Source organism: Coregonus lavaretus (genome assembly GCF_964263955.1).
Source record: "Coregonus lavaretus genome assembly, contig: HAP1_SCAFFOLD_3869, whole genome shotgun sequence".
In the NCBI taxonomy this organism is placed as follows: domain Eukaryota; kingdom Metazoa; phylum Chordata; class Actinopteri; order Salmoniformes; family Salmonidae; genus Coregonus; species Coregonus lavaretus.
The window spans coordinates 42,501-56,242 of NW_028161558.1; the positions used below are offsets into that span (position 1 = coordinate 42,501).

Sequence of the window (13,742 nt, forward strand, 5' to 3'; positions counted from 1 at the left end):
TCAATTTGCTTTGCAGATTCAACTACTTTCAACGCGCACTAATCCCGTGTCCCTGTTGCTAGAGTAGTGACTTCAACTAGCTTTGGCTGCCACCTGTTGGAAAGGAATAGTAACTACACTGAGCAACTAGTTGGTAGAGTCAAATGAGACTTTAATAATATATGCCATTCAGCAGACGCCTTTATCCAAAGAGAACTGGGTACATGGTAGTGAAAACAGATCACAGAAACAGGATTACAATTTTGATATTATGGATGGTCAGTCCTTGCATCTATATATCTCTGTCTATGAATTTGAGAGTGGTTACATTTCTCCAGCCCCATCCCTCAGCTTTTTACCCAAAGAGGAGCAGGGAGACACTGTTATTGTTTCTACTGTTGATTGGCACTTTAAGAAGTTAAGATGCAGATTAAATACACACCAAAATATGTTACAGATACTATAAAAATGTCCCATCACTCAGACCGTTAGTGAATACACAGCATCCAGCACAGCAAACAATCAATCAAATGTAAAGCCCTTTTTACATCAAAATAATAACCACATTGGTTATAGAGGGTGCAACAGTTCAACACCTCAGGAGCAAATGTCAGTTGGCTTTTCATAGCTGAGCACTCATCGGTTGAGCGAGAGAGTCGAAACAGCAGGACCGGGACAAGGTAGCACATCCGTTGAAACAGGTTTTAAAAAATCTAGTGAAAAAACTATTCCACTCCGATTCCCTTTTTTTTTTAATGGATGGGTGTATCTTTGAATTCGCTGTTGAATGGCCTGCTCCTTCTCCATTTTTGGAACACCAGCCCACTCCCCCAAAGTGATCGATTGTATATCTTGGCTCGCACTGTGATTGATTGAGATTCTAAGCTCTCAGGTTCATACAGCGAGTTATGGTCAACACTGATCTCACCCTCCGTCAGCTCCATCTGTTGGAAGAAAACAATTAAGGCATCTATTAGTTATATTCAAGAATCACTGCATATACTTAAAATAAACAATAGCCTTAGAAATAACATGTACCTCCTCTGCCTCCTGCACAGTTCCTCCAGGGTGAACCCCTTCTCAGGGATGAAGATGTCATCCTGAAAACAAACAAATGTTTTGTTAAGACAACTGAACCCAAATATATCAGTTGGCATTAACAATCTACCTGTATTCTATGCTTTGTCCACACACACACATACACACACACACACACACACAGACAGACATATTTATATTTCAGCAAACATTAGCTATATCAACTTCAGTCTAGCTAAATTAGGTGGCGCTAACAAAACATTACAAAAACAAATCTGTCAATAAAATGTATTACTGTACTTGACTATCTGAGGTGGAAGCTAACTACAGTAACTCCTTAATAACAGGGGTACACGGAGAAACTGTGTTGCAATTTTAGTTGCAGTTGAGTTGCTTGCTAACGTTATTTGCTGGGGTGTGTTACACAAAACACTTCAGACGCAATTAGCTAGTTAACATTACCTTCAACTAGAGTTGTAACAAAGTTGTCCAGTATCTAACGCTAGCCTAGTCAACAACAGTCATGACCGGTTAACGTTACCTCAGGCTCCATTGCATTGACTCGCGTCGCCTCCTCCGTTCAGTCGCTTTTGCTTGACTCCAAAGGCAGCGATGTTGATGATGGTCGGTTGGTAGCTAACACCTACACCATAACCCTCGAAATGTCAAATGGAGGCGCAAGCAGAGTGCTTCAACGTAGGCATATGACTCCTTTCCATTTGGAAACTCCCGGTTGCCTTCATCGCGAAGTCTGCCTCTGCAAAGTGCTTCCTGCAGATCCTGCTAGCTCGAACTGGCACGTCCTTCCTCTTCAGGACATAGAGCCACTTCAAAAGATGTGGGTCCTTGGGCAGCCGGTGTAGTTTACCGAGGGATTTTTTTGGAGCCATTTCATACAGCCTGGCTCTACCCAGTTCATGTTTGAATTACTACTTGTTGATGCCATATTCGTTGTCCGCACCTAACCTCACTCTCTTCGATTCAGTCTCCGCGCGAAAACTCAATACCACAGACAATTAGCTGATTCCTGCCAGTGCGGCGTCAGTCATTACTATGGCAATTTAAAATGGCGCTGACCATAGCTCAAATAAACCTTGTTGACGATCAAAACACTAAATATAGAGATGTTTTTATGTTAAATGCACATGTTTAGGATTAATGGATTGAATACATCTCTTTGCTTAGATTTACTTCCTAAAGTGTATCCATTCCCCTTTAAAAGACTAAAACCAAATAGAAAGTATGTAGATAATAATAGCCTATAATCTTTGAGAACAATTATTCTACAATCAACAAAATAGAAGATTGACAATCAGGCCCCCATTGATTTTGTTATAATGTTTAAGCATAAGAACACAGCATTAGTTATGTCATACTGTATAGAATTGCAGGAAATTTGCTTCCAATTCATCCCAAAGGTGTTCGACGGGGTTGAGGTCAGGGCTCTGTGCAGGCCAGTCAAGTTCTTCCACACCGATCTCGACAAACCATTTCTGTATGGATCTCGCTTTGTGCACGGGGGCATTGTCATGCTGAAACAGAAAAGGGCCTTCCACAAACTTTTGCCACAAAGTTGGAAGCACAGAATTGTCTAGAATGTCATTGTATGCCGTAGCGTTAAGATTTCCCTTCACTGGAACTAAGGAGCCCGAACCATGAAAAACAGCCCCAGACCATTACTCCTCCTCCACCAAACTTTACAGTTGGCACTATGCATTTGGCCAGGTAGCGTTCTCCTGGCCTTCGCCATACCCAGATTTGTCCGTTGGACTGCCAGATGGTGAAGCGTGATTCATCACTCCAGAGAATGCGTTTCCACTGCTCCAGAGTCCAATGGTGGCGAGCTTTACACCACTCCAGCCGACGCTTGGCATTGCGCATGGTGATCTTAGGCTTGTGTGCGGCTGCTCAGCCATGGAAACCCATTTCATGAAGCTCCCGATGAACAGTTCTTGTGCTGACGTTGCTTCCAGAGGCAGTTTGGAACTTGGTAGTGAGTGTAGATAATAAGGACATATGATTTTTACGCGCTTCAGCACTCGGCGGTCCCGTTCTGTGAGCTTGTATGGCCTGCCACTTCTCAACTGAGCCATTGTTGCTCCTAGACGTTTTCACTTCACATTAACAGCACTTACAGTTGACCAGGGCAGCTCTAGCAGGGAAGAAATATGATGAACTGACTTGTTGGAAAGGTGGTATCCTATGACGGTGCCACGTTGAAAGTCACTGAGCTCTTCATTAAGGCCATTCTACTGCCAATGTTTGTCTATGGAGATTGCATGGCTGTGTGCTTAATTCTTATGTACCTGTGAGCAACGGGTGTGGCTGACAAAGCCGAATCCACTAATTTGAAGGGGTGTCCACATACTTTTGTATATATAGTGTATTTCAGAATAATATGCCATTTAGCAGACGCTTTTATCCAAAGCGATTTACAGTCATGTGTGCATACATTTTTACGTATGGGTGGTCCATGCGTTGTGACATTATGTTAGCTAGCTATCCCCAGTTAGATAATGTGTTTTCACTTATTTCATCTGCATGCTTGTTGCGTTCTCCCTGCTGCACTCGTTTGTGCGTGAGCTGCCTGCTCGTTCTAAATAGTATAATCTACTATCATATAATATAATAGTATAATCTAATCTGTTCAAAACAGTGGCAGTGTGTGCAGTAGTGGTCATTCGGTGTTTGACACGCAAAAGTGAAATAGGTGTAGTTATGCTGTTGTTCAAATGCACAGATCGCTTTATATATCTTCTCAAAGAAACTACCGGTAGTTCGAAAACGTGGCATTATATTTCTGTCATGCTGCTTTGTTGACAACTCCAAACACCTCGCGCCCCGGGTATTCAGCCAATCAGGTCACAACTCAAAAGACACAGCAATTTGTGGGTCACAAAGCAAAAACGTTTGGGAACCCCTGACTTAAGAGCAACAGACCTTCATGGAGGGCGACTCCCAGATTGCCAGACCGTAGTAGTCTCTCTCCAGCAGGTTGAGGTGGTCACACACCTTGGTGAACAGCTCCACGCCTTTGGCATGTTTCTAAAGGCAAGAGAGAGATGTCATACAGAGCCACAATAAACCTGTCTTTAACTATGTATGTCATTTGGCATGTTTAAAAAAACAGGAGAGAAGCCAGTCATTCAATTTATGTCCCAAATAGCACCCTATTCCCTATATAGTGTGCACTACTTGTAACCAGAGCCCATAGGTCTCTGGTCATAAGTAGGGCACTATGTAGGGAATAGGGTGTCAATTGGGACTTATACAGTAGACCTCTTTCCTGCAGTTAAATGACCAAATCGCCCTCTAGTGGCCTTACGGGTGGAATGTTATTAATATTTTTCATACATTCATAATTAATAAACATTCTATATTTTTTAAACGCCGAAAATCCGGTCTTTCTATGTCAAACGGTTTTGGTATATTTCAGTCTTCTGTGATGTAAACTGAACAAAATTATAAACGCAAAACGCAACAATTCCAACGATTTTACAGAGTTACAGATCATATAAGGACATCAGTCAATGGAAATAAATACATTAGGCCTTAATCTATGGATTTCACATGACTGGGCAGGGGTGCATAGTCCCAGCCACTTGGGAGCCAGACCCAGCCAATCAGAATGACCACAGAAGGGCATTATTACAGACACAAATACTCCTCAGTTTCATCAGCTGTCCGGGTGGCTGGTCTCAGACAGTCCCGGAGGTGAAGAAGCCGGATGTGGAAGTCCTGGGCTGGCGTGGTTACACGTGGTCTGTGACTGTAAGGCCGGTTGGACGTACTGCCAAATTCTCTAAAACAACGTTGGATGCGGCTTGTGGTAGAGAAATGAACATTCAATTCTCTGGCAACAGCTCTGGTGGACATTCCTGCAGTCAGCATGCCAACAGCATGCTTCCTCAAAACTTGACACATCTATGGTATTGTGTTGTGTGACAAAACTGCACATTTTAGAGTGGCCTTTTATTGTACCCAGCACAAGGTGTACCTGTGTAATGATCATGTTGTTTAATCAGCTTCTTGATATGCCAGACCTGTCAGGTGGATGGATTAGCGGGCGGCAGGTAGCTTAGTGGGTAAGAGCGTTGTGCCAGTAACCGAAAGGTCGCTGGTTCTAATCCCCGAGCTGACTAGGTGAAAAATCTGTCGATGTGCCGTTATCATAAGAGCATCTGCTAAAATGACTAAAATGTAAATGTAATTATCTTGGCAAAGGAGAAATGCTCACTAACAGAGATGTAAACAAATTTGTGCACAATCTTTGAGAGAATTTCTGAGATCTTCTATAGCAGGCTGGTAGTGAGGCTGCTGCTGACCAATGACAAACAGAATGTCGGTGTGTTTCCCAGGGACCTTACAGTAGCAGGCTGGTAGTGAGGCTGCTGACCAATGACAAACAGAATGTCGGTGTGTTTCCCAGGGACCTTACAGTAGCAGGCTGGTAGTGAGGCTGCTGCTGACCAATGACAAACAGAATGTCGGTGTGTTTCCCAGGGACCTTACAGTAGCAGGCTGGTAGTGAGGCTGCTGACCAATGACAAACAGAATGTCGGTGTGTTTCCCAGGGACCTTACAGTAGCAGGCTGGTAGTTAGGCTACTGCTGACCAATGACAAAAACAACCTTGTCTGAGAAGTGGTGGAGGATAGTTTTGTTCCAATACTGGATGTATCCCTAGCCTACAGATCCCAGGTCTGGTTGTGCTGTCTTGCCAAATCATATTGAATTGTCATGCCAAGCAGCCATGCCAAACACGGCATGACATATATAAAAATCGGACAATTTAATAGGATTTGGCAAGACAGCACAAACCGACCTGGGTCCCCCAGGCTATGTATCCCAGAATACCCGCTATAATAAAGGAATGATTTGGTAATATTGGGACTTACATCCAGCTCACACTCAAACAGAGTGTCGTCCAGCAGTGTAACTTTAATTTGCATGATCCTGGGTCGACGGGGAGCCTTAGGAGGTTTAGCTTCTTCCTCTCCCTCTCCCTCCTCTTCCTCTCCCTCAGGTTTGGGCTCCTCCTCCTCTTCTCCTCCCTCCTTGTCTTTCTCTCCCTCCTTCCCCCCCTCTTCCTCAGAGTCTTCCTCAGGGTCTTCCTTCTGGTCTACCTGGACAGGCTGGAGGAAAACACACACAAGACACATTTTAACACATTCAATTTTATATTCATTCCAAGAACACATACATGGACACATTTGCATTTGTGTGTAAGACAAACATCGTCGCTTAAAGCTACACAGAACAAACAGCTAAGCTTTACAAACGACAAAGACATGATGTTATATATCTATATAGCTCAGCTCATCTATACCATCATTGTTCAGTCTCAGACAATGCCCAGTCAGTTAACACATGATACCTTTACCACCATGCCTGGAGGCATTCAAAAACCATTAACCCTAAACTCAAACCCAAAAGTTAGTAGTCAGGTCAACCGTTCTGGTTCTGCATCTCTACACTTCACTACAGGAGAGATAAACAAAGGCTTTGTCACACACACACACTCACTCACTCACTCACTCACTCACTCACTCACTCACTCACTCACTCACTCACTCACTCACTCACTCACTCACTCACTCACTCACACACACACACACACACACACACACACCACACACACACACACACACACACACACACACACAAAGGCTCTGGCAATGAATAATTAAAGCATCACTACAGAAAAAAGTAAATTAAATCACTGTAGACACTGAAGGAAGGAGCAGGGTCTTAAAATAACCACTGATCAGGGAGAGAAAGGGAACTAGTGGGACTGGGACCGGCCAGTCAGCCAGCCAGTCAGCCTGCCAGTCAGCCAGCCAGTCAGCCAGCCAGTCAGCCAGGAAGAGACAACCTCAGCTCAGACAAACCTTTCAGAGGACCCGAATGGAGCCTCGCTTCACTAAATGAGTCCCTTATCTAAGGCATGACCTCAGAGAGCAGAGAGAGAGAGAGATAGAGAGAACACTTAGATCCAAAGAGGAGAGCCGTTACGTATTCCTATTGTAGTCTACTGTTGTCTGTAACTGCATGGTTCCCTTACTGTCTATTCTATACAAGAAATGATAGAAGTATAGGAAAGGGGTTGAATAAAGTCATCACTATTGTGACTATATATCACCACTATTGTGACTATATATTACCACTATTGTGACTATATATCATCACTATTGTGACTATATATCATCACTATTGTGACTATATATCATCACTATTTTGACTATATATCATCACTATTGTGACTATATATCATCACTATTGTGACTATATATCACCACTATTGTGACTATATATCATCACTATTGTGACTATATATCATCACTATTGTGACTATATATCACCACTATTGTGACTATATATCATCACTATTGTGACTATATATCATCACTATTGTGACTATATATCATCACTATTTTGACTATATATCATCACTATTGTGACTATATATCACCACTATTGTGACTATATATCACAACTATTGTGACTATATATCATCACTATTGTGACTATATATCATCACTATTGTGACTATATATCATCACTATTGTGACTATATATCACCACTATTGTGACTATATATCATCACTATTGTGACTATATATCATCACTATTGTGACCATATATCATCACTATTGTGACTATATATCATCACTATTGTGACTATATATCACCACTATTGTGACTATGTATCATCACTATTGTGACTATATATCATCACTATTGTGACTATGTATCATCACTATTGTGACTATATATCATCACTATTGTGACTATATATCATCACTATTGTGACTATATATCATCACTATTGTGACTATGTATCATCACTATTGTGACTATATATCACCACTATTGTGACTATGTATCATCACTATTGTGACAATGTATCATCACTATTGTGACTATATATCATCACTATTGTGACTATATATCACCACTATTGTGACTATGTATCATCACTATTGTGACTATATATCATCACTATTGTGACTATATATCACCACTATTGTGACTATGTATCATCACTATTGTGACTATGTATCATCACTATTGTGACTATATATCATCACTATTGTGACTATATATCATCACTATTGTGACTATATATCACCACTATTGTGACTATGTATCATCACTATTGTGACTATATATCATCACTATTGTGACTATGTATCATCACTATTGTGACTATATATCATCACTATTGTGACTATATATCATCACTATTGTGACTATGTATCATCACTTTTGTGACTATATATCACCACTATTGTGACTATGTATCATCACTATTGTGACAATGTATCATCACTATTGTGACTATGTATCATCACTATTGTGACTATATATCATCACTATTGTGACTATATATCACCACTATTGTGATTATATATCACCACTATTGTGACTATATATCATCACTATTGTGACTATATATCATCACTATTGTGACTATATATCATCACTATTGTGGGGGTCAGTATGTGAAATGTATGCACTCACTAATTGTAAGTCGCTCTGGATAAGAAAGTCTGCTAAATTACTAAAATGTCAATTGGATCACTAATTTTTTTTTATATATCACCACTATTGTGACTATATATCATCACTATTGTGACTATATATCACCACTATTGTGACTATATATTGCCATGACCTTGTGCTTTGAGAATGAAATGAAATCCTACATACAGAAGGAACAAAAGGAACCGAAGGAAAGGCTTTCCTGAAGCCACATCTCAAACACCACAATCATTACACATTCATGCACTTCTGTTCTTACTCACTTCACATAGCAGTTTGAAGAGTACTGTAATCCAGAGTACTGTAATCCAGAGTACTGTAATCCAGAGTACTGTAATCCAGAGTACTGTAATCCAGAGTACTGTAATCCAGAGTACTGTAATCCAGTACAAAACACTTAACATTTCCTACTGAAGAGCACACTGATCAGCTCAGATTAAAATCGCCACTTGAGACACTGACCGAAACTCATTTTGCCCTCTGGCTAAGCAGTAGCTAAGAGTCCTCAACCACACACACACAGCTATTAAAAATGTCCTCATCAAGCCTAACCCTACGACAACACTCAGTCCCAGTATGACAGCGCAGTAGGAGTGATAGGTTCTCACCTGAGCCTCGTTGCTGCTGAGCGAGCGCAGGTCGAGGTTCTGATCCCCCTCGATCCTGAGCTCTGGCTCACAGTCAGCGATGGGCGCCTTGGCCTCTTCCCCGTCCCCTCCTTTCTCCCCCTTCTCTCCCCCGTACCCCTCGCACTGAGACCTCCTCTTCAGGAAAGAGGAGAAGAGTCGCGAGAGGCCGCGGCCGGCCGAGGTGCGCTGGCGGGGCCTCAGCTGCACCCCTCCTGGGGCGAGGAGGGCAAAGGGCGAGGGCGAGCCGGGACTGTGGGGCGAGATTGGGGAAGCCTGGGACTCCGAGGGCCCGTGGTCAGGGTGCGTGGCCTGATGCTGCTCCGCCTCCTGCTGGCTGGGCTTCTTCTGCTGCTGGCTCTCTGTCGCCTCGTCTGTCGTCATGGCAACGACTGCATGGGGAAAACAACCAGAGAAAATAGAGTCCGTTATGAAGAGATTTGGTCAGGTAGTTTACCTGGGATTGGATCCTATGTTATTCAATTGTTGGTAATATAGTCATTACACTACAGGTCATTGTAAGTTAGTGTGCCTTCTAACACTTCCTTGTTTCTAGCAGATTCTTATTGTGACTCGGTATTTGTCCTTTGAATGGACACACAGGCACGCATGCGCACACACACACACACACTTAACACACACACAAGCCCAGGGTAGACTAGAAAGACAGAAGGCAGGGGACGCTCCTAACGATCCTGTTTACACAGGGAGAAGAGAGAAAGTCCTCCTAAACAGCCTGTCTCTCTTCAGCAGGGTCATTTAAGCTGCTGATTCTCCTGGTTCAATACGGTGTAGATGGTGCGGAGGACAGAGAGAGAGAGAGAAAGAGAGAGAGAGAGTGAGAGAGAGAGAGACAGAGAGACAGAGACAGAGAGAGAGAGAGAGAGAGAGAGAGAGAGACAGAGAGAGAGAGAGAGAAAGAGAGAGAGAGAGTGAGAGAGAGACAGACAGAGAGACAGAGACAGAGAGAGAGAGAGAGAGAGAGAGAGAGAGAGAGAGAGAGAGAGAGAGAGAGAGAGTGAGAGTGAGAGAGAGAGAGAGAGAGAGAGGAGAGAGAGAGAGAGAGAGAGAGAGAGAGAGTGAGAGACCTACAGAGAGATGAAGCTGGAGAAGAGTCCCCTAAGCAAGCTGGTCCTGGACACAATTAGACCCAATCAAATCATGAGAAAACAAAAAGATAATTACTTGACACATTGGAAAGAATTTACACAAAAACTGAGCAAACTAGAATGCTATTTGGCCCTAAACAGAGAGTACACAGTGGCGGAATACCTGACCACTGTGACTGTCCCAAAATTAAGGAATGCTTTGACTATGTACAGACTCAGTGAGCATAGCCTTGCTATTGAGAAAGGCCGCCGTAGGCAGACCTGGCTCTCATGAGAAGACAGGCTATGTGCACACTGCCCACAAAATGAGGTAGAAACTGAGCTGCACTTCCTAACTTCCTGCCAAATGTATGACCATATTAGAGACACATACTTCCCTCAGATTACACAGACCCACAAAGAATTCGAAAACAAATCCAATTTGGACAACTTCATTATCTATTGGGTGCAATCACAGCAGCAAGATTTGTGACCTGTTGCCACAAGAAAAGGGTAACCAGTGAAGAACAAACACCATTGTAAATACAACTCATATTTATGTTTATTTATTTTCCTTTTTGTACTTTAACTATTTGCACATCGTTACAACACTGTGTATAGCAATAATATGACATTTGAAATGTCTTTATTCTTTTGGAACTTTTGTGAGTGTAATGTTTACTGTACATTTTTTATTGTTTATTTCACTTTTGTTTATTATCTATTTCACTTGCTTTGGCAATGTTAACATGTGTTTCCCATGCCAATAAAGCCCTTACATTTACATTTAAATTGAATTGAGAGACATACAGAGAGAGACAGAGACACAGAGCGAGAGAGAGAGAGAGAGAGAGAGAGAGAGAGAGAGAGAGACAGAGAGAGAGAGAGACAGAAAGAGAGACAGACGAGAGAGAGAGAGAGAGAGAGAGAGAGAGAGAGAGAGACAGAAAGAGAGAGACAGACAAGAGAGTGAGAGAGAGCGAGAGAGAGACAGAAAGAGAGACACAGACGAGAGAGAGAGAGAGAGAGAGAGAGATGGCGAGAGAGAGAGAGAGAGAAAAGCGAGAGAGAGAGAGAGAAAGAGAGAGAGAGAGAGAGAATGGCTGAACCAAGCAACACTACACTGTTCAGCCCAGCCTCAGCAGAGCTGTAGGACAACTGCAGAGCGCTCTACGCTCCCATTGCTCCATAATCATCCGTTTTGAGTGGACACTAAATGTAGATAATTTATCATCATGGATGATGATCGCTAACCCCTTAGGTGGCTTTTAGAGATAGACGTAAAATCTTAAACAGGGAGAGGAGGGAGAGGAGTGAGAGGAGGAGGGGAGAGGAGGAGAGAGGAGGAGGGAGAGGAGGAGGGAGAGGAGGGAGAGGAGGAGGAGAGGAGGGAGAGGAGGAGGGAGAGGAGGAGTGAGAGGAGGGAGAGGGGGAGAGAAGGAGGGAGAGGAGGAAGAGGAGGAGGGAGAGGGGGAGAGGAGGAGGGAGAGGAGGGGGTGAGAGGAGGGAGAGGGGAGAGAAGGAGGGAGAGAGGAGGGAGAGGGGAGGGAGGAGGGAGAGGCGGGAGAGGAGGAGGAGAGGAGGAGAGGAGGGAGGGAGAGGAGGAGGAGAGGAGGGGTGAGAGGAGGGAGAGGAGGAGGGAGAGGAGGGAGAGGAGGAGGGAGAGGGGGAGAGAAGGAGGGAGAGCAGGGAGAGGAGGAAGGGAGAGGGTGAGAGGAGGAGGGAGAGGAGGAGGGAGAGGAGGAAGAGGAGGGGGAGAGGAGGAGGGAGAGGAGGAGTGAGAGGAGGGAGAGGAGGAGTGAGAGGAGGGAGAGGAGGTGGAGGGTGAGGAGGAGTGAGAGTAGGAGAGGAGGGAGAGGAGGGAGAGGGAGGAGGAGGAGGAGGGAGAGGAGGAGGAGAGGAGAGAGGGATATGAGGAGGGAGAGGAAGGAGAGGGGGCATGGGAGGAGAGGAGGGAGGGGGAGGGAGAGGGGAGGGAGAGGAGGGAGGGAGAGGAGGAGTGAGAGGAGGGAGAGGAGGAGTGAGAGGAGGGAGAGGAGGTGGAGGGTGAGGGAGTGAGAGTAGGGAGAGGAGGAAGGAGGGGAGGAGGGATATGATGAGGGAGAGGAGGAGGGAGAGGAGGAGGGATATGAGGAGGGAGAGGAAAGGAGAGGGGGCAGGGAGGAGAGGGGGAGAGGAGGAGGGTGAGGAAGGAGAGGAGGAGGGAGAGGAGGGAGAGGAGGGAGAGGAGGTGGGAGAGGAGGATGGAGAAGATGAGGGAGAGGAGGGAGAGGGGGAGAGAGGAGGGAGAGGAGGAGGGAGAGGAGGGTAGCCATTATTATTATTATCAGGTGGTGGTGTGATCTGGAGTGGGCTTTTACAGCCCCCCCATCTCTCTCCGCCAGCCTTCTGTTGTTGAACGAATGGGTTTCACCCTCCACCGCTGCATGCTGGGTAGGGGTCACTGTGCAACGCCGGCTTTATTAGGCCCCAGTCATGTCATTGTGTTGGTGGAGTCTCCATGCTGCTACTGCTGGTGACTCAGCATGGGAACATAATGGGAACATAATGGGTACATCATGGGAACATTATGGGGACATCATGGGAACATTATGGGAAAAGGATGGGAACATCATGGGGACATAATGGGGACATCATGGGGACAGTATGGGAACATATTGGGAAAATGATGGGAACATCATGGGAACATAATGGGGAGATAGAGGCTGGTCATTGTGCTGGTGGAGTCCATGGCTTCATCATGCTACTGGTGGTGACTAAGCAGGGGAACATCATGGGAACATCCTGGGAACATCATGGCAACATCATGGGGAAACGGGAACATCACGGGAATATCATGGGAACATTATGGGAACATCATGGGAACATTATGAGAACTTTATGAGAACATCATGGGAACATCATGGGAACATTATGGGAACATCATGGGAATATCAAGGGAGCATCATGGGAACATCATGGGGACGGAATGGGAACATCTTGGGGAGATACCGGTCTTGACGCTTTAACACTCTGCCATAAATTAGAGAGGAGGAGAATCTATCTCTTGCCCTCTAGTATGGTGAACGGAATGTCCTTTGTTTCAGAGACTTTTGCCGCCCAAAAACTTCAACATCCAACAATGAACACTGGGACAATAAAGTTCAACATCCGAACGTTGGGAATGATGAGAAATGGAATATGGAAAATTAATGTCTATTTTGTGATGTCCTTAAAAATTGTATAAAGGCGTTATAAGGAAAACATTGTGACTTGAAGAGCTTTTACACTGTGTCTATCAGATTTACATCCTTTACCTTGGGTAGAAAATATCAAGGAGGAAGACAATGTTTTCGTGAAGATAGGAATGTGATTTAGCTTTCTAACAAGATCATAGTGATGATAATACTTTTGCCTCGTAACTAGCCCCGCCCGAGGGAGCTCAGAGAGCGTGTCAGTATGATGGAAGCGCCCCTTTTTACCCGAGG

At 44.3% G+C, this 13,742-nt stretch overlaps 1 pseudogene across 1 annotated transcript in view; it reads right to left on the bottom strand.

Moving 5' to 3' along the window:
- The window catches only part of LOC311120399 (protein 4.1-like), a 43,302-nt pseudogene extending 33,731 nt beyond the window's left edge, over positions 1 to 9,571 (bottom strand). The window contains exons 1-3 of the transcript in view: positions 9,170 to 9,571; positions 5,915 to 6,151; positions 3,958 to 4,062 (exon numbers count right to left, since the gene is read on the bottom strand). The product of the transcript in view is annotated as a protein 4.1-like (transcript). The remainder of the gene's footprint in view (positions 1 to 3,957; positions 4,063 to 5,914; positions 6,152 to 9,169) is intronic.
- Between the last annotated feature and the right edge of the window lie 4,171 nt (positions 9,572 to 13,742).